Raw genomic sequence first — 27,249 nt, forward strand, 5'->3', positions numbered from 1 at the left:
ATGAGTTACTATAGGCAGACCCCCTCAGAACAGTGCCTGGCACTAACAATAATTGTGATTAAAGTGTTATTAACAGTTACTATTTTGATATTTTGTAGCACCTCGTTACTCATGGCATATCCTCATCTGCGCTAATTTCCATAGCTCCCTACCAAAGTCATGTGAATCAACCAGGAATTGTAACATTTCTTTCACTTAAGGAAACTGAGGCTCAGAGAAATCAAACCCCTGCAAGCGGCTGAGTCTTGGGCCCTGGAACAACTCGAATCAGACTGGATGGAAGACGCAAGAGCAGACAACGTGAGGCACAGCTGTGTGTATAGGGCAGCCTGTGCTGAGAATTGGAGCAGAGCTCCCCACCCCTACTGGGTCCACACATCCTGCCCCACTTCCCAGAATACAGATGGCCTCAGATCCTTCATCAGGTAAACAGAGAGCGCTAGGCATCCAGGATCCCACTGTGTTATGACCACGCCCTGCCTTTAAGTTGCTTGATAAATGGTGAATAAATGAACGGGTGCGAGGATATATGGAGGGAAAGTAGGATGGATGGATGGATGGATGGACTGGGGCCCATCTGACCCCAAATCACATGCTTTTTCTATATCCTTTACCTCCAACGACACCACTTAGGATGACAACTTGCAATGACAAGAAGTCAAAGAAAGGTTTTATTTTTTCTTTTTTCTTATTTTTCTTTTCTTCCATCAAGGTTTGAATTGGTGGGAAAGAACATGACAAAAAGCTGCAGAAAATGTACAGAAGGAATCATTAATACATCATTTTGGACCACTCACTAGGATGGCTACTATTGAACACACACACAGAAAATAATTTAAGTGTTGATGATGATGTGCAAAAATTGAAACCAGTGTGCTCTATGGGAATGTGCACTTATGGGAATGTAAAATGGTATAGCTGAAAAGAGTATAGAAATTCCTCAAAAAATTAAAAATAGAATTACTACATGGTCCAGCAATTCCACTTCTTAGTATACACCCAAAAGAATTGAAATCAGGTTTCAAAGAGATAACTGTACCCCTGTGTTCATAGCGGCATTATTCACTATACACAAAGGTGGAAACAACCCAAGAGAGCCTTGACAAATGGACGGATGACACATGGTCTGTCCACAGGATGGGAAATTATTCAGCCTTATTTAAAAAAGGGAAATTCTGACTCCTGTTACAACATGAATGAACCTCAATCTTGAGAACATGACGTTCAGTGAAAGAAGATAGTCACAAAGGGACAAGTGTGTTTGATTCCACCTATATGAGATACCTTGAGGAGTCAAATTAATAGAGACAGAAAGTAGAAAGATGGTTGCAGGGGCTGGAGGAAGGCAGACGGCTGGAGGGAGGCGGATGTTGGGAGCTAGTGCTTGGGGGGCACAGAGCTTCACTCTGGGAAGACAACAAAGTTCTGGAGATGGACAGGGTGACAGAAACAAAGCAATGCTAACGTCTGTAATGACACTGAACTGTACACTTGAAAATGGTTACAAGGGTAATTCTGGTTATATGTGTTTCACCTCAATAAAGAAAAATTTTTTAATAGACCAAACTGGGTCACCATGCTCTGTGATCCCAAGGAGACCCATCCTCTCCCTCAATGCTCTTGCCATCTGAGGCTGTCCCCTGCACCTGGAGGTAGTCAGCACAGGGCAGAGGGATGCCAAGAAGAACTAACTCTCCTCTGCCTGTAAAACTGGCAAAATATTTTTCGAAGAACAAGGAATCCAGAAGGAAGCAGAGAGAACACTGAACTCTGGCTTCAATTACCAAAGGAAAACTATTCAGCAATTTCATACCTTCAAAACGGAGTCCTGTGAAATCTGTATTGTCTTTTGGCTTAAAGAGGCTTTAAACTAATTTTTTTATGCAAGTCCAATCATACAAATAACCCTTCTGAAGTTAAACGGGAAACGTTAAGTAGAAAATAATTTGTTTGAAATTTCACTTCTTTTCAAGTGCCTGTAGGCCCTTGGGTCTGAGTAGCCCTCCTTAAAGCTACTCAACCAAGGGTCTGGAACCTCCCCAGGCCTGGCCCAGCTGCTATCCAAGCAGTTCCCCAATGGGAGCCCGAGTTCCTGGGTGGGGGGCAGGGGTGTCCTGTAAGATGCTGTCAGGCCACAGTGTTCATCAAATGAGGGGCTGAGAGGTAGGGGTGGGGAACAGGGGTAGTCCAGCCCCTGAATCCTCCTGTACGCCAGACATCCCCCCAGGTGTGAACCTTCCCAGAATGTAACCCCAGAAACAGAGACTGTCACACGCCATCGATCCTAAGCCTCCAGAGAGGGCAGAGGAGCTAGTAGGGTTGGATCTGGAGGGCACCTGTGGAATGAGCCAGAAGGGGTATCAGAAACCCATATGGAGCACACAGCTGTTCTGAAACCTTTTTCCACTTATTTAAAAAAAAATTTTTTTTTGAGGACATTTATGATGTCCCTCTGGAGAAGGAACTGGCAACTCACCCCAGTAGTCTTGCCTGGAGAATCCCCATGGACTGAGAAGCCTGGCAGGCTGCAGTCCCTGGGGTTGCAAAAAGTCGGATGCGACTGAGCAACTTAACACACACGTGCGCACCTGATGTCCCTCTGTGCATGCATGCTAAGTCTCTTCAGCCATATCTGACTCTTTGTGACCCTATGGACTGTAGCCTACCAGACTCCCTGTCCATGGGGTTCTCCAGGGAAGAATACTGGAGTGGGTTGCCATGCCCTCCTCCAGGGGATCTTCCCGACCCAGGGATCGAGTTCTCATCTCTTAAGTCTCCCGCATTGGCAGGAGGGTTCCCAACTGGGAAGCCCCATCCCTCTAGCCAGAAACCAACTGTTACTTATCTACCCTGCCTGAAATCCACCCTGACATCCAGGCCCAGCCTTCACATCCTGCGGTTGAGGAAGGCTTCTAATGCATCAGACCTTGGAGAGAAAGAGTCCTTCTGGCACCCTGCTGTAGTCAGCTCTGGGAACACAGGTTCAAGCGGGCAGGAAGTTGACTGTGGCAAGATGAGGGAGGGACCTGAAGCCAGCTGTGCCCTCTGTTCTGTGTAAACCCAGAAAGGGCTCCAGTCTGCCCAGCTGGCCCCAGACAGGCTGAGACGGAGGCAGGGCCTCAGCAGCTGTCTCCTTCCCTTGCAGCCTCACACTCCACAGCAGGCTCTAGGGGAGGGGAGCACAGTCCTCTTACTTCCTCTCCACGGCGCAAACCGGCAGGTCCCTGCTTATGTGGGATCTCAAATCCACCCTATCCACCCAGTGAGCTCTGAGACTGAAGGGAGGGAAGGATGAGGGCTTCGACTCGGCCCAGGTGTCACGGGGCTCCCACACACAGCCCAGATAAGTTACCCAGGAGCATCTGCTTACATAATTTACGCAGAAAATTGGAGAAACCAATGTCACCAGCCCTGTCAGCAAGGATCCTGCCTGCCCCACCTCTAAGACTCTCCCTTTATCCATCCAACCCCTCCCCCATCAGCTACCTCATCCAGATTACCCAGCTCACAGGCCTTCACCAAGAGTCCACATCACTCCTCTTCCCTATTTATTAACACCCAGCTCTGTCAGTTATTCTCTTTGGTGTATATAAACTGTTCTCAATTTATGCTATAAATAAGCTCCATGAGATCCTTACAACAGCCCCCGGCCAAATCCTAGTATACAGAGAAGGCATCTAATATACGTTGACCAAATCATATTTATTTTTGACTAGGAAATCTAAACTACGCAGTTTAAGAAAACATACTCATGAATTTACTTGGAAGACCTTAAAGCCAATACCCAAGTTAAAATCTACACAAAATGCTCATGTGGGTTTGGGAAAGTTGCTCGGTGATGCTAAGGCCCTGTGGGGAAAGCAGTTCTGCCTCCTGAAGGGGAAACACAGGGACTCGGAGGCACTGCTGAGGATGTGTAGAATAGTCAGAAAAATACAACATGATGACTTCACAAAACACGACCTGTGTATAAGTGTACAGTGGAAACGTAAGTGAATATACTCTTTTCATGGAAGGAATTTTAATCCTATTTGTCACGGTCAAGGCATAGACTTTTATAAAATGTTCAGATTAACCAAAGGTTCTGGATCATAAAGAAACCACACAAGCCTGAGGATTAACTTGTTTTCCAAGAACCAGAATCCAATCATATACATTAAGCACAAGTTCCTCTTTCTCAGACAGTCCAGAGGGCACCTGGGGATTTGGAAGTGCCTCGGGGTCACTGTAGTAAGAATCTGGTGAGCGAGACAAGTGCTAGAGAAAAATAAATCAAGCTTTACTGCGCTTCCATTTTAATTGTGCAATCCACGCCAACAAAACCAGTCCTCACTGAACACAGGATACTGGATGGGGATGCAGACAAGGGCAAGACACCACCCCCGACCCCAGATTGCTTACGATCTAGCACGGGATGTAAGTCATGTACAAAAACTGTCCCAAGATGGAATGACTACTCAACCACAGAGGACAGAGAATTCCATTTGAAGTTAACTAGTGGAGTTATCTGGAGCTTCCAGGTGGTGCTAGTGGTAAGGAACCTACTTGCCAATGCAGGAGACATGAATTCGATCCCTAGGTCAGGAAGATCCCCTGGAGGAGGGCATGGTAACCCACTCCAGTATTCTTGCCTGGAGAATCCCAGGGACAGAGGAGCCTGGCGGGCTACAGTCCAGGGGGTCCACACAGAGTCGGACACGGCTGAAGCGCCTGAGCACATACACAGTGGAGTTGCCCAGTTGGCTCAGCTGGTTAACCTGACAGTTCTTTGCCTTTCAGCAAAGCAGAGGGCTCTCTTAGCTCCAGAGTACTCCTCACTGTATGTGCTACCCCAAAACTCACCTCCTGGAGTTAAAGGAAGGATAGGGTGAACACAGACCGTTCCGGGGGAGACAGGACAACTCTTACAAGCAACCTGGGCCCAAGAGCCCCCCGTCAGCCTGACCAGAACCTCCTGGGCAGTGAGACTCGCTCCTTCCCGGTCTTCCAGGAAAGCTTCCCTGCCCCCTCCTCTATCCTCAGGGGGACCTCCCTAAACCTCGCCCACGTCTCACCCCTCTGAGCGCCTGCCTCTCGGAGGAACCAGACCCTGTCCTGAGGGAGCGTGGGGAGTGCTCAGGGCCCCCGTCCTCCTGGGAGCGGGCAGTGGCGACCACGCAAGCACACGGAGGAACAGAGACGGGGAGGGGGACGGGCAGCCTGGCGGTGCCCGGCCACGTAACAGAGCCCTGGCTTGGTCAGCGGGGTCTTGGAGTGACATTTAGATGGGATCTGACAGTGAGCGGGCGGCAGGGAGGCCACGGGGGAGGCTGCTGGGAAGATCCTGAGAGAGGAAGGGGCAGAGCTGCAAGGGCAGGGGGGGACCCTGGTGACAGGCAGGTGGCAGGATGGAGCCAGCCGCGGCATCCAGCTGCAGCAGGACTAGCTCTTTGTCCTGAGAGTGATCTCTGGATGGAAAGACGCGGGATCTGACCTGCATGTTTTCCGAGATTCCCTCTGTGGAGGAGAGACCAGACAGGAACAAGAAAGGACACAAGGACAGCAGTTAGGAGGCCCCAAACTCAGGGCAAAGGAAGCCCGTAGCTTCCTCCACACAGCAGGAGGGCACCGCGCCAGGAGGCACCGTCCTCCTGATGTCTGCATCCCGCTCTGCGCCACAGCCACTCCAGGATTCTTGGCGACAACGGGCAGGGAGAACACTTTCTTCTGAGCATTATGGGCACGCTGCCCACCCTCCACCACCCTCTGTTGAGGCAGGTGGCAGGATGGAGCCAGCCGCTGCATCCAGCTGCAGCAGGACTAGCTCTTTGTCTGTGCCGGGTCTTAGCTGTGGCACATGGGCTCTTCATGAGGTCATGAAGGATCTTTCACTGCGTTGCTTGGGCTCCCTCTCCACTGCAGCATGGGCTAGTGCAGCACACAGGCTCAGTCGCTCCGTGGCATGTGAGATCTTAGTTCCGCGACCGGGGATCGCACCCACGTCCCCTGCATTGCAAGGCAGATTCTTAACTGCTGGACCATGAGCAAAGTCCCCAAGAAACATTTAGGCAAAGAAATATTTCAGGGCCAGATAAATGATATTCTCAATCTTTCTACAAAGAATCCTTCAGAATCATCCTAACTAGTTTACCAAGATGTCTACATTTTTAAAAATATCCATTAAGTCAAAAATGTCTTTCTTTTTCCTTGTCAGCTTCTACCATTATACACATATCCATATAAAACTCCCCATACCTAACACAAGCCAGCCTCATCCTCAAGAACCTAAGCTTAAATCAGGGGCTAAAATCAGAAGTCCAACAGGAAGTATATTTTCAACAGTGTCATCAGTGGGCAGGGAGGACCAGGGTGTGTGTGTGTGTGTGTGTGCGCGCACACATGCGTACTTATGGGTGAACACATGTTAGAGTGTAATAAAAAGACACATGCATGTGTGCATGTACACACACAAGTATGTATGGGAATGTAGATTATATGTAGACACGAGCTTCCCTGGTGGCTCAGTCAGTAAAGAATCTGCAGGTAGAGGGAACAGCAAGTATACGAGAATGGCACAATTCTTTCTCAGGGTCACTGAGAGTTGGCAGGCAAGGCCACTGGGGAAGAAGGGATGGCAGGCTGTGGGCAAGCCTGGGGGGCTTCCAGGTGGAGGCAGGGAAGGGACCTGTGCTAGAGAGAAGAGGAATGAATGAGAACAGAAGAGCCTGGAGAAAGGACAGCGCCAGCTAAGGAGGAATTCTGGAAGGAGGGGAGGGCTCAGGAGAGAAAGAACCAGAAGGGAGGGAAGCCACTGGTGATTCCAGAAGGTGTTGGGTGAGGGACACCACTTACACCAACGCAGTCTGTGTGTCCAGCTGCTGTCACTGCTATCCTTGGCTTTAGTTCTGCAGCTGAAATGCTGAGATTTTAGATCAGTGGCTCCCAAACAAGGCTGCACGTTAGAGTCACTTTTAAATGGCATCTTTTAAAAATTCCACAGTCCAGGCCACAACCCAGGCTGATGACATCACAGAGTTGGGGAGAGGGACTCAGGCCTGAGTCCTTTGGAGGTTCCCTAAGTGACCCCGTAGGCAGTGGGACTGGGAGCCTCTGCTTTATGGGGGAGTCCTGAATAACCTCCTGGAACACTTGGGAGTTCAAGCCTATCATGAACTTATTCACAGCACTGTAGATCATGTTTCTTTGCAGAATCTTCCTCTTTCGTTTCTTGAAATGCAGCTGTAGTTGTTGCCCACTACATGCGGACCAAGTGTGATCTGTATTTAAAACTTGTCTCCATCTGTTCTAAATCTTCTCCCCCACATAGGGTTTCCACTTTCTATAAGACAATGGGAGGCCTGGGCACCGCCCACCTGCGCCCCTGGCCCCCGACATGACCACCCATGAGGAAGGCCTGGGATGCCGGCAGCTTTCTCACTTCCCCCGTCTGCAGTCAGGATGGCAGGGCCCAAATACGCTTCAACATTCAGCCCACTTTGGTGTTTTAGGGTCAAACCCACACATGCACCATGCAGTGTGGGATCCTGGATAGGATCTGGGAACAACGAAAGGATATTCGTGGAAAGTTGGTGAAACTCAAATAAAAGCTGGAGGTTAGCTCATTGTACCAATGTTAATTTTCTAGTTTTAATTATCCTACCAAATACAGGGCTTCCCAGGTGGGACAGTGGTAAAGAATTCATATACCAATGCAGGAGACCCAGGAGATGCCGGTTCGATCCCTGGGTTGGGAAGATCCCCTGGAGGAGGAAATGGCAACCTACTCCAGTATTCTTGCCTGGAAAACTCCACGGACAGAGGAGCCTGGTGGACTACAGTCCATGGGGTCACAAAGAGTCAGGCATACATAACTTAGCAACTGGACAACAGCAAATATATAATATATATTATAACATATTATATATGTTAGCATACAGAAACCTGGGTGAAGGAAACTGTATTATCCTTACTACTTTCCTATAAATCTATAAATATTCCAAAATAAAAAGCTTATTTAAAAAGCATGTACATACCCGCACACAAATTATGGACATGTGTTTTTCAGTAGGAAATGGTATGGGCTCTGGAGACAGAAAACCTGCATTTAAAATTTCTCTCTGCCACTTCCAAGTGAGTGCTGGGTTGGGTTACTTGCGACTCTGCCGCTTGTGTTATCTGGTCTGTCACCTGGGGCTCCACCTCATGGCATTGCTGAGACAATAGAGGAGGTTATTCGTTTCACTGCCCTCTGCCGAGCCTGGCACAGAGTAATCATTCAAAAGCTATTTTTACTTGCAATTCAGGAATAAAGCAAAAATACCATCTTAAAGCCAAGGCACCTGGACATGGCCCCCTGTAGGCAGTGAAAATGAAAGTGTTAGTCGCTTAGTCGTGTCTCTTTTCAACCCATGGACTGCAGCCTGCCAGACTCCTCTGTCCATGGAATTTTCCAGGCAAGAATACTGGAGTGGGCAACCAATTCCCTTTTCCAAGGGATCTTCCCGACTCAGGGATTGAACCCAGGTCTCCTGCACTACAGGCAAATTCTTTACCATCTGAGCCACCAGGGAAGCCCTGTAGACAGAACTTAAGGTAAAGATAAACCAGAGCAGGAGGAGGTTCTTGGAGGCTAATACACACGGCATCTAGCATGGTATCCCTAGACACTTAACCCACCCACTCTCGTTGGCCAATACCTGCCCATCTCTCTGATCCAATGTCCTGAGTTCTCTTTTCTTTCCTTTTTACCCCTGGATCTCCTTCCTCCAGGTGAAGCAAGTAGTAGAGGAATTTAGCAACTAGAGACTCATAAAGCCTGTGAAAGGGTTTGCTCTGAAATCACTGCGCAGCCTCTCTCCACAGCACTATTAATTCTCATAAACGATTGTCTTTTTCTTTCCATGCAAAGTGCGACTCAAAAATCCGATCACCATCTGAACCCCCTCAAGAGTGCTGTTAGCTCCAGATGGGTGTCGCTAATGAATTTTTTAACTGCCACCCTAATAAAATATGGATGAACCAGAAGGAGCCCTCTCTGTAGCTGTTACTTCAAAGCAAGTTTCTGTTCTTATTTTTGCAGCAAAGAACCGTAAGCTCTCACATCCACCCTAACAAAAGAGAGCTTTGCTCAGACTTGTCCATCTGTAAAGTTCACAGTTACCTTTTTAATGCTGTATTTTATGCACCGGCTTATTTTCATGGCTTTCTAAATGCCCCGTCTTGCATGCCAAATTTGAGATGTGTTTATTAAAAAATGCTCTTAAGTTGTCAGCCCTTCACACATAAGTAGTAGCCTGTCCTTCTAGGAAGTCTCTACTTCGCACTAAATTTTTATAATACTCAGAATTTAAGCCCATATCAAAGGTTTGTGCCACTTTAAATGCCTGTCCTTAAAAATAATATAAGCAGCAAATGTCTGCTCTATGGTTTCCTACTAGAAAACGAGAGGAAATTTGGTATTTTTTTCCACACTCCAGTGGAAATACTTGATGCCCTGGTGTGAAGAAATTAAATGATCCCTATGTTATAAAGATGCTCTAAGCCACTGTGAGCATGGGGGAGGGTGCTGAGGGTGACCTGTCACTTAACTGGGTCTTAGATGTAAGGAAATATTTTACAGCAGAATATGATTGTCTTTCATCTGCACCTGAGGATTCTTCTCTCATAAAACTTTTCTAGTCTCACTTCATATTGAGATACTATATATAGCATCCAAGTTTTAAGAGGCCATCTCTCCATCCAGGAAGCTCAAATCTTTCCGATTGATTCAAACGCCATTAGCATTTGGAGTGGATGAAAACTAGGCAGGGGCTGGACTGGAGTTAACCTCTGCACCCCCTACACAGAAGGGGTTTGTTTAAACAGTCCTACTTTCTGGAAGACAGAAGTGGGGAATACTTAGGATGTTTAAGAGAGCAAACTGTTTTCAAGTACCCATTTACATTCACACAGCACAAACTAATTATACAGAATCCTTGTGTCTTCTTGCCTTTGGAGTGCCTCTTCACTCTGGAATCAATTCGAACAAAGCAATACATTTTACTCTTAAGCATAAGTCTCCATGGATGCTTTGATGCTTAAATATCTCAAGTGTGCTTTGGTTATATCAATATGTTTCCATACTGTGGAAAGCAACTAAACATCTTCACTCAACTCCTTTTGAAAGCTTTTGTTCTCAAAATGAGATATATTTTGTGATTTTTTTTTATAAAGATGAGATTCTAGTGTCTCCACCAGTCACTACTATCAGGGGGGGTATCACAGAAAACTCTCAGATCAGGACCATCTGCCAAGGGGGGCAAAGAGCCGGAGATGCTGGCTGCTCCCCTGGAGGCTGGCATTCAGAGCATGGTGATGACACCCCCAGATATCACAGTCAGGCCAGGCCAGCACAGAGCCAGGTCGCCCGGGGAATCATTCCTGCAGTCCAGGCTTCCCAGAGAGCTGCGTGTGCATCGAGGGATGCGCTGGCCCAGCAGGCACACACAGGAGTTCAAGCCACCCACGGGACCAGGCCCCACAGTCAATCATTCATGAGGCTCAGCATCCCAGGAATAACAAGAATTGCAAGAGGAAGAATGACATTCTCAAGAGAGTCTGGGACGTCCCTGGTGGTACAGTGGATGAGAATCTGCCTGGCAATGCAGGGGACGTGGGTGCAATCCCTGGTCTTAGAAGATCCCACATGCTGTAGGGCAACGAAGCCCATGGGCCACAACTACTGAGTCAGTGCTCTAGAGCCGGGGAGCTGCAGCTCCTGAGACCGCGTGCTGCAGCCTCTGAGGCCCTGCACTCTGGAGGCCATGCTCTCTGACAGAAGGAGCCTCTGCCATGAGACGCTCCAGCGCCACAACTCCAGAGTCGGCCCGCTCCCGGACACTGGAGAAAGCCCACGTGCAGCAACAAAGACTGAGCGCAGCCAAAAATAAATAAAATAAATACTTTTTTAAAAAAGAGAGTCTGAACCTACCTCTGCCCCTCAGAGCTCCTTGGCTTGTCAAAGTAAACCTTCTTTGAACTTGGTTTTCTCAGCTGGAGGCTGTTAACAATCTCCTCACAACAGAGAGGCCCTCGAGAGCTTTGCTCTGAGCCACATCTGGCCTCACATGGACCACGATGCGGAGCTGCCTGTCTGCCCTGCAGACAGGAAGGTTCCCACCGGTCCCCACCCTCTCCCCCGGCCCAGGAGGGTGAAAACAGTGCTTTCGTCCTCTGTGCTCCTGGTCAGTGTTCCCTACTCCCCAGCGGGGGAGCACCTCTGTGTTAGCATCTTTCTCCAGATTAGACCCACACGGTGCGTAAGATGTCAGTTTTGTATTTATGAGCACATTCCAGTCCTGCCTTCTGGACATTGCAGCCATGTCACCTTGGAGCCACGATGTCTACAGACAAGCCCTGTTTCCTCCAAGGATGACTAACCTCGTCTGTCAGGTATGAGGTTCCCAGTTCAAGACTCACAGAAAGGATCTGGCTGCACAGACAAGAGCTGGATTCTGTCAGCTCCCATCTGGGTGACGTGAGAAAGTGACTCAGCCCACTTATGCTTCAGTTTGTTTGTGTATAAAACAGCCAAGGGACTTCCCTGGTGGCCCTGTGCTTAAGAATACACCTGCCAATGCAGGGGACATGGGTGTGACCCCTGATCTGGGAAGATCCCACATGCTTCAGGGCAAGTAAACCCACGAGACACAGTTACTAAGTCCACGCACACTCAACAAGAGAAGCCACTGCAATGAGAAGCCTGTGCACCACACCTAGAAAGTGGCCCGCGGGGAGCAAGAGACCCAGAACAGCCGAAAATAAAGAAATAAAGGGCATAATCCCCATACCTTGACGGACGGTTCTGAAGATATGATAAAATCACTGACGTGTATTTTCAAAAGCCCATCAGAGTTTGTGATTAGTGGTGACACAGGCTCAAAAAATTTGCTTCTTTCCTCAAGTTCTTGGGCACCGGAAGACATCGTTTTATTCTAATAGCATCTTACAATTTTCCTGAACAGTGTTATTGATGTTACTCAGTGTTTCCAACAGTCCGCTGCTTCAGACTTAGTTTTGTGTTGTTGTTGTTGTTTTTTCTCTTGTTATCTTCCTACTAGGGTAGAAGGCAGCAGAGAGAAAATAAATGGGTGACTATGAAAGCACAGAAGTTCATGGAAATTCCCAAATTATCAGAAAGATATCACACGTCTGTAAGCAATTTCCGACAAATATAAGAAACTCCTGAAGATTTTAACTGATCTATATTTTCCCCTAGAGGTACAGAAATCCTTGCCATGTGCATGCCTCAACCAGCCACTGCTTTGAAAACTTTCTCATGTTCCTTAAGGGAACTATTAAGGGAAAGAATGACATTTCACACTTTTTTCTGAACACTCAGAATCAAGGGTTTTGCCCCTCTCTCTCTTCATTTACCTTTTCAGTCTTGAGCTATTTTTCTCAACTTCCATCAATACCAAAGGCCGATTCCTTTTTTAAAAACGTGTTTAATAGCAAAAGCAAACTAGATGAGTCTGTTTTTCTCTAGAATGGGTTTTAAACCTTGAGTTAACTCTCACTAAGGGAATAGAGCTTCCTCTGTACACAGGCTATTTTGAAACAAATGAGGCAATCTTGGATAATAAATTGGCTTTAATTCACTTATTAACTGAAGGAACGTGAAAATGAGATCAGACAATTGCTGAGGTGTTCTTTAAGAAATCTGGGAGAACAGGAGATACTCCAACAGACTGGAAACACAAAAGCACCCTCCCGGGTTCTAAAAAGGGAAATAGATCCTTCCTGCAAATTGAAGCCTAGCAACTGCAAATCAATGTGCAGGACACACACACCAGATGAGCTGCCAAAGGTTAATCACAGGGATGTTATATGAACACTTACAAATGGAGGGAGCCTACACGGCTTATTCAAAGTAAATCGTGTCTGGGACTTCCCTGGTGGTCCCGTGGGTAAGAATCCAGCTTGCAATGCAGGGGATATGGGTTCCAGCCCTGGTCAGGGAACGAAGATCCCACATGCAGGGGAACAACTAAGCCCATGATTTATAGCTAGAGAGTCTGCTAGAGATCCCACATGCCACAACTAAGACTCGATGCAGCCAAATAAACAAATGCTTTATTAAAAAGGTGAATCATGTCCAACTAACTTTATTTAAGCAAGAACTAATAAAAGGAAAAAGACAGTAGAGAGAGATCAGTCAAGATGGCAGAGCAGAAGGACCCTGAGCTCACCTCCCTTCATGGGCACACCAAAATCACAACTATATTTATGGGACAATCAGCAATGAAAAATACCTCCCACAGCTAGAAGACATAAAGAACGAAATACCACAAGACAGCTAGGGAGGGATGGACTCGTGACATAGTCAAGTCCCTCCTCCCATCCTGGGTGGGTAACACACAAGCTGGAGAAGGTTGTGATCACAACTGCAGAGGTTTTCCCAAAGGAGTGAGGGGTCTGAGCCCCAAATCAGGCTCCCTAGTCCGAGGGCCCTGCCTGGGAAGATGAGCCCCCAGAGCATTTGGCTTTGAAAGGCCAGCAGGGCATCTCAGAGAGCTGGGGTAGTAGAGACTCTGCTTTTAAAGGGTTCACACAAAATCTCACGTGTTCTGGGTCCCGGGGCAGAAGCAGTGATTTCACGGGAGCCTGGGTCAGACCTACCTGCTGATTCTCAGAGAGTCTCCTAAAGAGGCAGGAGACAATTGCAGCTCACCCTGGGAACACAGACAGTGGTGGCAGGTGTTTGGGGTGAGCTCTTTCTTCTACCGTCTGGGCACTGGTGCCAGCACCAGCCACTGTAGAATCCTCCCTCTAGCTCACTAGCCCCAGGACCCAGCCCTGCGCTGGGCCAACAGCCTACAGGCACCAGAGCTGAGATGCCTCAAGCCAAGCAACTAACTGGGCAGAGACATAGCCTCACTCACCAGCGAACAAGCTGCCTTAAGACTCCTTGAGCTACAGACACTTCTGGACACGGCCTGTCCCCTGGAGGGCCCAGGACCCAGAACCACCTACCAGTGGGCAGGCACCAGTCCCTGGACGCCAGCCTAGCCCTCCAAGGAGCCTGCTCCAGCCTCCAGACCAGCCTAACCCACCAGGGGACAGACACCAGACACAAGAAAACCACAGTCTCAGGGCCTGTGGAACCAACCTGCCCACTGGGGCCGACTGGACTCTGGCCCCACCCACTAGCAGGACACCCCTGATCCTGTACCCAACTATGTCTAGTAACTGACCCCCACACACCAACAGTCCAACGCCACTTCAGTGAGTCCCGGGCCCTACAACCAGACTCAAGACAAGCTCTGCCCACCAGCAGACCCAGCACTAACCCCAGGTCCTGGCTTCACCCACCAACGAAGTGGCAATTGTCCCAGAGTCTCCAAACCATGACCCCACCCCTCAGTGGGCCAGCAGTGGCCCTGGGGCCCTCCTGGGTTTGGCAGTCAGTCACCCCACGACCTGGCCTCTGCCAACAAGTGGCCTGCAGCCTTCATACAAGGCAGATCCTGGCAACCAATCAAACTGGGAGCCAACCAAGCCTACCAGACTACCCACAGAGTCAGCCCCCCACAATAGAAGGACCCAAGATGCCCTCATAGAAGGAAGCCCTAGAGCATACTGCTTGGGCAACAAGAGGGCAATGCACTGCTGGGACACAGAACATCTCCTACCGCAGGCCACTTCTCCAAGGCTGGGAAACACAACCACCAGATACATAAAAATCAAAACAGCAAGCTAGGGGGAAAGGCGAAAGAGGACCATGTTCCATAAAGAAGAGAAGCCCAGAAGAAGAATGAAGTGAAGTGGAGCTAGGCAGTCTACCCAGTAAAGGGTTCAAGGTAATGATCCTGAGTGCATGCTAAGTCACTTCCCTCGTGTGCAACTCTGTGCAACCCTCTGGACTGAGGCCTTCCAGGCTCCTCTGTCCATACCTTCCAGGCAACAGTACTGGAGTGGGTTGCCATGCCTCTTCCAAGAATAACCATAAAGATGATCAAAGAACTTGGGAGAAGAATGGATGCACAGAACAAGAAGTTAGAAGTTTTTAACAGAGTCAGAAAATATAAAGAACAACTAAACAGAAATGAAGAATACAATAACAGAAATGAAAAGTAAACTAGAAAGAATTAACAGTACACTAAAAGATATAGGAAAATGGATCAGTGGTCTGGAAGACCAGAGCAGTGGAAATTACTGAAGCTGAACAGAAAAAAGAAAGAAAAGACAGTTTAAGAGACCTCTGGGACAACATCAAGCATACCAACATTCACATTACAGAAGTCCCAGAAGGAGGAGAGAGAGAGAGGACCTGAGAAAATATTTGAAGACATTATAGCTGAAATACTCCCTAACATGGGAAAGGAAAATGTCACCCAAGTCCAGAAAGCATAGAGACTTCTATTCAGGATGGGGTCAAAGAAAAACATACCAAAACACACTGTAATTTAAATGGCAAAAATTAAAGAGAGAATATTAAAAAGCTGCAATGGAAAAGCAACAAATAATATACAAGAAAACTCCCATAAAGCTATTAGCTTATTTTTCAGCAGAATCTCTCCAGACCAAAAGGGAATGGCATGATATATTTAAAGTAACAAAAGGGGAAAATCTATAACCAAGAATATTCTACTCACAAGGTTCCAATTCAGACTTGATGGAGAAATCAAAATCTTTACAGACAAACAAAAGCTAAAAGAGTTCAGCACCACCAAACCAGTTTTACAAAAAATGATAAAGGAACCTCTTTAAAGTTAAAAAGAAAAAGCTAAAACTAGAAACATGGACATTACAAAAGAGAAGCCTCATCAGTAAAGGCAAACATATAGTAAAGATACAAAACTATCCATACACAAAGCTAGTAGGAAGGTTAAAAGACAAAAATATTAAAGTCACCATATCCACAATAAGCAGTTAAGGGACACAAAAAACAATTTGATGTAAAACATGATATTAAAAACAGTAATTGTGATGGGAGGAGAGTACAAACTCAAGGTTATGAAAAAGAATTTGAAATTAAGAGATATTATTTTAAAGAATGAAATGAGAACACTCTCTAACACCGTATATAAAACTAAACTCAAAATGGATTAAAGACCTACATGTAAGACCAAAACCATAAAACTCCTAGAAGAAAACATAGGCAGAACACTCTTTGGCATAAATCGTAGCAATATTTTGGGGGATCTGTCCCCTAAAGCAAAAGAAATAAAAGCAAAAATAAACAAATGGGACCTAATTAAATTTAAAAGCTTTTGCACAGCAAAGGAAACCATCAATGATATGAAAAGACAACTACTGAATGGGAGAAGATATTTGCAAATGATATGACTGGTAAGAAGTTAATATCCACAATATATAAATAGCTCATGTAACTCAACATCAAAAAAAATAAACAACCAAATATAAAAAATGGGCATAAGGTCTGAATAGACTTTTTTTTCCAAAGAAGACATACAGATGGTCAACAGCACATGGAAAGATGCTCAGAATTGTTAATCATCAGAGAAATGCTAATTAAAACCACAATGAGGTGTCACCTTACACCTATTAGAATGGCTATCATCAAAATGAACACAAATAACAAATGTTGGTGAGGATATGTAGAAAAAGGAACTCTCAAACACTGTTGGTGGCAATGTAAATTGGTGCAGCCACTATGAAAAACAGTTTAGAGATTCCTCAAAAAGCTAAAAATAGAACTACCATATGATTCAGGAATTCCCCTATTGGGTATCTATCTGAAAAAAAACAAAAGCACTAATTTAAAACATAGAGCACCCCAATGCTCATAGCATTGTTTGCAAATTTCCAAGATGTGAAAGCAACCTAAGTGTCCATCAACAGGTTAATGAATAAAGAAGTGGTACATATATACAACAGAATCCTTTTCAGCCATAAAAAAAAAGAATGAAATAATGCCATTTACAATAATTACAATGCCATTGGGACTTGGAGGGTCCAAACTAGTGGTTACCAGTGGGGAGAGGGAGGAGGTAGAGGCAAGATGGGGTAAGGGATTAAGAGGTATAAACTACTATGTATAAAATAAATAAGCTACAAAGATATTTACAACACAGGGAATACAACCAATCATTTATAATAACTTTAAATGGAATGTCTGTATAGTCAAAGTTATGTTTTTGCCAGTAGTCATGTATGGATGTGAGAGTTGGACTATAAAGAAAGTTGAGCAGTGAAGAACTGAAGCTTTTGAACTGTGGTGTTGGAGAAGACTCTTGAGAGTCCCTTGGACTGCAAGTAGATCCAACCAGTCCATCCTAAAGGAGATCAGTCCTGGGTGTTCACTGGAAGGACTGATGCTGACGCTGAAACTCCAATACTCTGGCCACCTGATGTGAAGAACTGACTCATTGGAAAAGACCCTGATGCTGGGAAAGACTGAAGGCAAGAGGAGAAGGGGACAACAGAGGATGAGATGGTTGGATGGCCTCACCAACTCAATGGACATGAGTTTGAGCAGGCTCCAGAAGATGGTGAAGGACAGGGAAGCCTGGCGTGCTGCAGTCCACGAGGCTGCAAAGAGTCAGACACGACTGAGTGACTGAAGAACAATAAGTCAAGTCCAGTAAATCAGGGGAAAGGTGGTAGACATAGATTTCTGGATTTCACCCAGAAGATCTGAAAAAGACTCCCCTAATTTCCCTGTTTGCAGGTGAAGGCTGGAAGTAGGACAGGTAGGAGAGGCAAGTGGGTTCATAGCTGGTGAGTGACAGGTCTGGGCAAAAGGGCCCCGAGTCTTGGATGGACGGCTGGCTAGAGGGTCCCAGCTCCCTGATGCGGGACTCTTTCCTTTGCCCTATGCTCTCCAACATGATGGATTAGAGTTAATTAAGACCGGAAAAGGTTTCAAAAGGGAGGAGACTCATATAACTGCTATATGCTATGACAAAGAAAAATAATTCAACTAAACAATGGGAGGAGAAGGGAGAGGACTATAATATACCTGCCATACACTCAAACTACCAGTGTAACCAAGAAGGACCCTATGGAGTACTCCCAGGGACAGACACCCCTCCCGCCCCACACCGTTTATCCTCTGCTGTAGTTTCTCTTTGTAGTACCCAGATAACAGTATCTCAAGCATACTTTCTGAGTTTTTTAGATACTAAAACCACCACCAAATGGAAGAAATTGCTGCTTGATGATCATGAGCACATAGCCCCCAGACCTTCTGGCACCAAATGACTGACCACCATCAACCAACCAGATAATTGAACAGCAGTTGATCACATACCCTGAAACACCCCTCTCTCACCTGGCACTTAAAAATGCTTTGGGGAGTTCAGGACTTTCGAGCACAAGCCACCCATCCTCCTTGTGTTGGCGCCTTACAATAAACACTACTTTCCTTCACCACAACCCAGTGTCAGTAGATCGGCTTTACAGAGTGCCAGTGAGTAAACCCAAGTTTGGTTCAGTGACACCAGGACAAGGGAAATCCAGCTTAAGGGGAAAAGATGTCACCCAGGGCGGCAATGGAACAAAGAAGGACCCTTAGGGTTGGAAGACAAGACAAGGACAGGGTAAGCCCTCCACCAGAAAGCCTCTGAAGGGTGCACACCAATGGTGCGCATGGGCCTCTGACATTCTCCATCATGGCAGTATCCATGAGGATGCAGGCAATGCCACCAGGTGCTTCTAGGAACGCTCAGCCTCCCCGAGAGACCTGCGAGCCAAGGAAACTTTGACAGAAAACGTGTGTATGAAGGAAAAGTTTACAGAATTATATAGACGTACATAGGGAAGATCCCCTGGAGAAGGGCATGGCAACCTACTCCAGTATTCTTGCTTGAAGAATCCCATGGACAGAGGAGCCTGGCTGGCTATAAGTCCATAAGGTCACAAAGAGTCAGACAGGACTAAAGTGACTAAGCACGCATGCATGCATACACATATACTCATATATATAATTATAAAACAAACCATTTTCTTGGAGTCAAATATCAACCTACCACTGTTTCCACAAGAAATCTTCCTTCATGCCTAGATTCCTATCTCAGAATGCACACTCACAACCAGAGAGGCCCCAGAGCAAGGCAACTCTGAGAAGTGTGCTAGGATAGGGTTGGGGGCACAGGCAGCAAGCGGAACCCCAGGGCCCAGTGCTCAGCCCAAGGGAAAACAGATGTGCTGTTTTTTCAAAACACCAACATAGTGTGACACTGTGCGGTTAGGAGGAGCCTAGCTTGAGAGCAGGACACACAAAGGATGTGTGTGAAACCATGCAAAGGCCACACAAGCTGCATGCAGAGTATTGAGGTCCTCTGCTTTTCATTATCAATCATATATTTCAAAGAGAGATGTTCTTTGCATATACTTACAATTGGAACTCTCTAATCAGCTTTGGTTTAAATCCACCAATCCAGAGATTATGTTTGTGGGCACATTTTCAATTATACAACTAATCCTGGGAGAGGACCAGACAGGATCAAAATCAGGGGTGAGTCTGGATGGGAGTGGGGTGGAAACAAAGGGTCATCAGGAACACCACACAAACCCCACTCCGTGTAGGAGGTGAATTTCAAGGTTATTTTTGTCAGGCTTTGTCATTACATTGGCTATACGTGCATGCTCAGTCGCTTCAGTAGTGTCTGAGTCTTTGAGATCCTATGGATGGTAGGCCACCAGGCTACTTCTGTGCATGGGATTTTCCAGGCAAGAATACTGGAGTGGGTTGCCTTGCCCTCCTCCAGGGGATCTTCTCAACTCAAGGATCGAACCAGCATCTCCTGCATTACAGGCAGATTCTATACCACTGAGCCACTGGGGAAGCCTTATATTGGCTGTAAGTTTATTTAAATATATTCTTAAGCAGAACCACATACATGTGGCCACAAAAGTATAAAAGCTATTTTTTTCATAACATCCTTCTGTGCTCAGTATAGCACTGGGTGCTTTATGTACCCAAGGGCTCCAATAAGCCGCAAAGAGTGATTCTGACAGTGTCCCAGGTCTGAAACTGCATACCTGGGTCAGAGCCAGCCTGATGATGGAACATAAAGAAAAACCATTTGCCCATGCACTTAAGTTTCTGTTTAAATGAGAGCCCACCAGGCTCCTCTGTCCATGGGATTCTCCAGGCAAGAATACTGGAGTGGGTTGCCATTTCCTACTCCAGGGGATCTTCCCCACCCAGGGATCGAATCAAGCCTCTCATATCTTCTGCACTGGCAGGTGGGTACTTTACCACTAGTGCTGCCTGGGAAGCCTTTAAATGAGATAGGACATGAGAAAACACATTTAAGCTGAAATGTGTTATAGAAATGAAAAGTTTTCCTAATGCTATTTTCTAAGATTGATAGCCCAGTTTTATCCCAGTAGCTTATGAATCAAACACTGTTATCGCAACAGTCTGGTTACTTCCCATGATACTGCATCCCCATGACCACCTTCCCCTCCATATCATCAAGCGTTATGGTACACCCAACAGATGTGATCTTGAAAATAACTCAGAATGCAAGACATGAAAATAACACCAAAAACCAGCTTGATTCCCCCATGCCCCTCCCCGGTTACTTGAAGATCAGCAGCCGTGATGAATGATAGTAACTACCAGGACCAGGAAGTTTACGACCAGTCAACTACTTCAGCAGAAACAAATAGTCATCAGTGTCCTTCACCCTGGGAAGGCAACAGTACTTAAGACAGAAATTTGGGAAAAACTAGCCAAAATGTACAAGATAACACCAGATGTATCTTTGTATTTGGATTCAGAACCCATTTTGGTGGGGGCAAGGCAACTGGCTTTGGCATGATTTACGAATTCCTTTATGATCACGCAAAAAAGAATGAGCCCAAACACAGGCTTGCAAGACACGAACTGTATGAGGAGAAAAAGACCTCAAGGAAACAGTGAAAGGGATGCAAAAACAGAATGAAGAAGGTCAGGGGGACTGCAAAGGTCATTGTTGGTGCTGGCAAAAAGAAGGAGCAAAGATTCTGCAGTGACTGTATTTGTGGTGATTGTGCAGATTATTCATGAGAGGATTAATAAACTTAGACCTTTTACAAAAAACAAAAAAAGCTTGATGAACTTGACATCATTATATGTGCACTTACTCCTTCAACATTCACTGAGCCAAGAGCCAAGCACATTCTAACCTCTGCATGTTTATGTCACTTTATCCTCACCAAAACCTCAATAAGGTCAGGATTATCATCACCCCATTTCAAAAATAAGATTACTGAGGCTTATGAAAGAGAAGAAATTTGTCCAAAGTCACACCACTACTTAATGCTGGAGTCAGGAGTGGGAAGCCTGGCCTCCACTCAACCTCAACCCTGTCCTGCAGGTAACAGACCATGACGCTGGAATGAGAGTCTGGGGTACAAACAGATCTCTTAGAGCTGAGACTGGACCTCAAGGAGTATGTAAGGCCTGTATGACATTTGCTAACACTCATGCAATTCCCAAAGCAGAAGTGCTCAGTGATACTTACTGATTACATGTAAAATATTCCAGAACAAGGAGATTGCAAACATCACTAAGTTGGACCATAATGAAGGCTGAGTGCCAAAGAATTGATGCTTTTGAACTGTGGTGTTGGAGAAGACTCTTGAGAGTCCCTTGGACTGCAAGGAGATCCAACCAGTCCATCCTAAAGGAGATCAGTCCTGGGTGTTCATTGGAAGGCTGATGCTGAAGCTCCAATACTTGGCCACCTGATGCGAAGAGATGACTCATTGGAAAAGACCCTGAAGCTGGGAAAGATTGAAGGCAAAAAGAAAAGAGGGCAACAGAGGGTGATCTGGGTTAGACAGCATCACCAACTCAACAGACATGAATTTGATCAAACTCTGGGAGGTAATGAAGGACAGGCAAAACTGGCATGCTACAGTCCACGGGGTTGCAAAGAGTCAGACACGACTTAGTGACTGAACAACAATAGCTCTAAGAAAAATAGCACCAAGCAATAATGTCCAAATGTAACTACCCTGAAGGATTTATAAAGTCCTTTATACAAAAGTTTCCAAGCTGAAAATATGCCAGAGTCAGTTCAGCTTCCAGCAGAGGCTGTCAAGGAAAGGTCCTCCCCAGGGAACATCAGGAGTCATCTGACAGCCACCCAAAAAGTATCAGTTACACAAAAGCGAAGGGAACCTCTGGAGAGGGTGCCCAGGTCAAGCTAGAGTTAGAAACTGCCCAAAAGGAGGCTCAGAGATGGGTAGGGACAGTGAAGCACTAAGGCTGTGAGTTATTTAATTTGCTATAGTTGGAATATACTCAAGTCCATGTTACTCCCTCTCATATTCTGTTATCTTTCTTGAATGGGAATGGAAGGGATGGAATTAAAGTTGTCAAGCCAGAAGCAGGTACCTGATCCTGGGGTCAGCCCCCCAGAGAATCTCACTCATGAGTCACCCTCACTCATGGCTTGAAGGAGGAAAGAGAACAAGCACTTTTACTCCAAAGCAGCTAGAGTTGAGTGTGGTCCATGGACTACTAGTCACCCAGAAGCCCTGTGCAAATGCAGGAAATGTTTGGGGGACGGGGGGCTTTCCCTAGTCCTCACCAACTAGAATACCTAAAGCAGGAAATCTAGGAATATGTGCTTTTCACAAGTGCCCAATCACTTAATTAGCACAATAACCCCAACGCAGCATCAACAAGAACTTCGGAGACTGAAGGGAGGCTTTCCACGAGGTAGAAATTTTCAAAGGGAAAAACAAACAGATGGGAAATAACATGAAAAGTACAAAGGGGTCATGAAGCAATAAGAAAAATGTCAAAAGACGAAAAGGCTAGGAGTTACTCCTTCTGTAAATATGCTAAAAACAGAGGGGAAAAGTGTGATTCAAATCAACCAGCCAACAAACAAACCAGGATAAGAATGTTATGCTACCAGGGACAAGGCGACTGGTTATGGCGCAAGGGAAACAGATAAGAAAGAAGACAAGACAGAATCACACAGCTCCAAGTTTCAACCTCATTTCTACTAAAAGTGATCTTCAGGCTGGAAAGAATGGTGGTAGCATAATTTAGGAGGAACTGAAGCTCAAGAGAGGCAAAATGACAGAGAACACCCAGCCACTTCAAATGAGTTCATATCCTCAAATGAGGTCAGATAAACTATTATCCACACTAAAGGAATTCAATCCTAAAGCAAATCAATTCTGAATACTTATTGGGAGGACTGATGCTGAAGTTGAATTTCCAACACTTTGGCCACCTAACACAAAGAGCCAACTCATTGGAAAAAAGCCTGATGCTGGGAAAGATTGAAGGCAAACGGAGAAGGGGGTGGAAGAGGATGAGATACTTAGATAGTAACACCAACTCAATGGACATGAATCTGAGCAAACACCAAGAGACAGTGAAGGACAGGGAAGCCTGGCATGCTGTAGTCCAAGGTATCACAAAGAGTTGGACATGACTGAATGACTGAACACATATGAACACACCTGCCATGGACCAAGATTGGCAAGTGTTCTGGTTTAAAGAAGGAAAAAGAATCTAAGAGTTATAGGTTGAACACAATATTGTAAAGCAATTATACTTCAATTAAAAATAGATTTTAAATTTAAAAAGTAAAAAGTTATAGGTTGGTCAGCCAGATATATACCCTAGATACAATTCTAAATGAATGCTTAAACAAACATTTATGAGCAAACAAATCCAGCAAGAGAATGAAATAAAAGCAAGTTAACTGAACCTCTGTGAAGTCCACTGAAATAGACAAACAGTGAGAAGTTGTGGAGGAAACTTTATTGGCAATGCATGATCATATGCCATATCTATTGGATAGGGCCTTATAAGGTGCCTGTTTGTTATTTATGCCAGGCATTGTTATCTACATTTTACAAACATTAATTCATTTCATTCTTATAACAGCCCTATTCTAGCCTCTTTTCACAGATGAGGAAAACTAAGTCATTTGCCCAGCCTCACAAAGCTGGTGACTTGCAAAGCAGAAATTAAAACACAAGCAGAGTGCTCCAGAGCAATGCTGCTTCTCAGAGCTCTGAGGAATATTCTCCAAACACTGTGAAATATGGATGAAATTAATAGCAGACATCCAAATCAATACTTCCCTCTTCAGTTCTTGAGAAGGAAAGAAGTGTTTTTCCTGAGCTTCTGCACTCAGAAGAACGAAGAGGGCAGGCATGAGATGGGAAGAAGACAGCTGGTGGCCAATTGCTAATTTGAGAAACAATAGTAACATTACAATTTTTAGAAAACAATACCTAGGATTTACACTAGGCCAGTGGATGCCTGCCTGGGTGTTCTGTTCAGTTCAGTTATAAAATGAAGCCATCTTGAGGTAGGAGGTAGACACGTTGCTAAAATCTTGCTTCCCTGTCTACCAATGCCGAATAGAAATATGGAGACAGAGTTTGGAGGAAATAGAAAAAAGAGTAGCTTTACTCTTCTTGCCAGGCAAAAGGGAAACACAGTAGGCTAGTGCCTCAAGAACTGTGCCCCCCTTCTATCAGGAATAGGGGGAGGTTTTCTATCTTCATGAAGGTCCTACACATTTTTTCTTCTGCAAAGTTTCAAAATGGCCACAGCTAGCATCAGACAACTCAGCAATCTGGTCTGATGTCCCTGAAGTTATCGGCCCATGACCTTTGTGAAACGCAGAATGCTACAAGAGAGTGTAAGGGGAGAAGAAATGCCAAGTACAGGTTACAACTCATATGAAGTCAGCTTTGTTTGGCTTTGTGAAGGACAAGACTAGCTACAAGTGTTTATTTGTAGTAACAGCTAAGGAATAACCAAGATTGCTTAACTCTTTCAGAACTGTTTGCCTGGTATGTGCCAAAGGCCATTCATTTATTTCTGGTTTTGCTGCAACAGATGGACCCTTGGGGTGAGTAGCTGGAGTTTGTCAAGCAGAGTAAACTGAAGCTTTGCTTTCCCCAGAAACTCCAAGGACCAAGTTTATGGCAGCAGCTGAGCTCTGCTGGAGCAAAGAGATAAGACGACCACATCTATCACTCCTGAGGTCAAGGAAATCTCCCTGACTGCACATGCACAAGCATGCTCCTCAGGGGTCAAAAAGGAGGGGGTGCCACTCCATAACTGATGTTGTCAAAACTCCCACAGGCCTCTGCACTGGAATCCATTTTGGCAAAAAGGTGTAAATGCATATTGGCTAGGTTCCTAGGGCAGATCAGATGTGCAAAAAGAAGCAAGATGATTGGCCAAAGGTAAACAAAGACTGGGAAGAACTGCCCTATATAAGTGATTTAACTGCTTCTTTACTGCACTTCTCCTCATTAGGGATGCCCACACCCTCTCTCTGGGGGTGTATCTCTGCCTTGCTTCTGTCTTAAATAAACAGCGTCTCTGTGTGCTCTCCCACACGATGCGCTATGTCTCTAATAATAAAATCTGTACCTGTTTCTACAGTTTTTGCCTCCTTGAAACATTCATGCTTTCAAACGGGGAAAGAGTCAGGGCAACTTTGCTTTTACCCTCTATCCCTTGATGGACCAGGAGCTAGGACTCCTGGTTTTCATCTGGAATACCCAGGTCTAATTCCTGGTCAGGGAAATAAGACCCGGCTTCAAGACTGCTCACTGCTGTCTCTCCAAGAACAATCTCAGAAGCAGCAAGAAGTATAGTTTCGGCTGCAAAGAGAGTCAACAACTTGGAATACCAGCTAAAAATAATAACAAAATGCATGAGAAAAGGTAAGGAGAAAATCATTATAGAGAAGATGATATATATACAGAGCAACAACTATATGAATGATTAGTGTCCCTCAAGAAGAAAAAAGACAGAGGGAACCAAAGATATAAAAGAAGAAAACATTTATGGAATAAAAATCTAAATCTGTAGATAAAAAGTATACACAGCATCCAGGAAATATTATGACCAACACCTACATATATGGTAAAATCACCTAACTCCAAAGAAAAAGTGTGAATCCTGTGTAAACCTTGGAGAAAACTCAAGTTACACATATAAAGGGCTTTCAAAGTAACATTCAATGCCAAGTGACATTGTCTATATAGTTTTGGCGTTGGTGTGGGGACACTCAAGAATTTTATACCCAGCCAAGTTGTCAAACACTATAAAAACAACAAAAAGTCATTATTCAATATGCATTAATGCTGGACACTGTAACAGTCGTGGATCTTCTTGATCAAAATCTCTGGATGGAGAAATTCAGACAACCAAGCAATAAATCACAGTACAGGACTCAGGAGTGGCAGGATCCTTTTATGAAAGACTACCAGCAAGCACCAGGTCCTTTTAAATAAAGCACTGAGGCTAGACAATGATGAAAAGTACTGATACAGAATAGAATGCAAACGTCATAATGCAGACAATGTAAAGTAACAATACAACTCATGAAAGAACAATCATTTTGACGTTTATATGGCATACCCCAGGGATCCCAGGTGGCTCAGTGGGTAAATAATCCATCTGCAATGCAGGAGATGCAGGAGATACCAATTCGATCCCTGGGTTGAGAAGAGCCCTTGAAGGAGGTCATGATAATCCACTGTGGTATGCTTTCTTGGAGAAGCCCATGGACAGAGGAGCCTGGTAGTCTACAGGCCATAGGTCACAAACAGTAGGACATGACTGAACATGCATGCACACATATGCATAGCATACCCCAACTAATCAAAGCATTTCCCGTGCAACCCCCTCATTTAATCAGTGAAACAATTTTAGCGATGAGAAATCTTTAATAGAGCTCAGAGAGGCAAGCCGCAAAGATATTCTCACAGACTTTCCAACCCAAATCCTAAAGAGTTTGCACGTTTTTTGCCTGACGGAAATATTTCAATTTCATTTTGCTTACAGCCTCTATTTTGTGCATCGATATAAAGACATTTGAGGACATAAGTGTCACTCCTGAATTTGTACCCAGTTGTTCCTCCTGACAATCCTCAGGTATCCTCCCCACTGTGATTTTTCTTTCTATGTCATCCCTGTGAGCAAGGAGATCAAACCAGTCAATCCTAAAGGAAATCAACCCTGAATATTCATTGGAAGGATGGCTGCTGAAGCTGAAGCTCCAATTACTTGGCCACCCAACGCGAAGAGTCGACTCACTGGAAAAGACTCTGATGCTGGGAAAGATTGAGGTCAGAAGGAAAAGGGGGTGACAGAGGATGAAATGGTTGGATGGCATGACTGAATCAATGGACATGAACTTGGACAAACTCCGTGAGATGATGAGAGATAAGGAAGCCTGGCATGCTGCAGTCCACGGGGCTGCATGCTGCAGTCACAAAGAGTTGGACACGTTTTGGCAACTGAACAACAACAAATAAATAAAGACAATG

The 27,249-nt window shown here is 45.4% G+C and overlaps 1 protein-coding gene across 8 annotated transcripts in view; it reads right to left on the bottom strand.

Moving 5' to 3' along the window:
- The window catches only part of DISC1 (DISC1 scaffold protein), a 428,932-nt gene that overhangs the window by 313,829 nt on the left and 87,854 nt on the right, over positions 1-27,249 (bottom strand). Inside the window, exon 2 of one of the 8 annotated variants that reach the window (XM_043924984.1) lies at positions 11,808-12,073. The exons of the other annotated variants lie outside the window; for them this stretch is intronic. The gene's annotated coding sequence lies outside the window, so the exon portion shown is untranslated. The remainder of the gene's footprint in view (positions 1-11,807; positions 12,074-27,249) is intronic. 8 annotated transcript variants of the gene reach the window in all.

Source organism: Cervus elaphus, chromosome 15 (genome assembly GCF_910594005.1).
Source record: "Cervus elaphus chromosome 15, mCerEla1.1, whole genome shotgun sequence".
Classification (NCBI taxonomy): domain Eukaryota; kingdom Metazoa; phylum Chordata; class Mammalia; order Artiodactyla; family Cervidae; genus Cervus; species Cervus elaphus.